The following is a 471-nucleotide window of genomic DNA, read 5'->3' as shown; positions in this document are numbered from 1 at the left end:
AAAATTTAACAGCCTATGAGTCATTTTCAGTCTACTAGGCCTTAGAATTTATTTTGACTTGAAACCTCTGAGACTGATTACAATGGGAAAAGGCTAGCACTTGATAAAATAATCTAATAATTATTCATCTAATAGTAATCAAACAACTGTAATAAGCAGTAAATATTTAAGATAATTAATTAATTAATGTCATTAATTTTTGAGTTGAGAAATCACAGGACATTGCTGTTAAGGATAAATAAGACAAAAAATGCGATAAAAAGACTATGAAATTTTGACAATTATATTGCATTAACAATGGTAACCAGCTTTGTTGTCTTGTTTGGTATAATGCTTTATCAAACAAAGGTAACTGGAAGGTAACATCACAATCCTTGCATGATGTTGTTTTCATCATTCATGCTTTCTTCAGACTCTGTTAAAAGCTACACCATCCTCAGACTGAGTTGTTTGACCCCTTTTAGGAGTATA

Source organism: Montipora capricornis, chromosome 10 (genome assembly GCF_036669925.1).
Source record: "Montipora capricornis isolate CH-2021 chromosome 10, ASM3666992v2, whole genome shotgun sequence".
Classification (NCBI taxonomy): Eukaryota; Metazoa; Cnidaria; class Anthozoa; order Scleractinia; family Acroporidae; genus Montipora; species Montipora capricornis.
Note: the sequence above shows the minus strand (reverse complement) of the source record.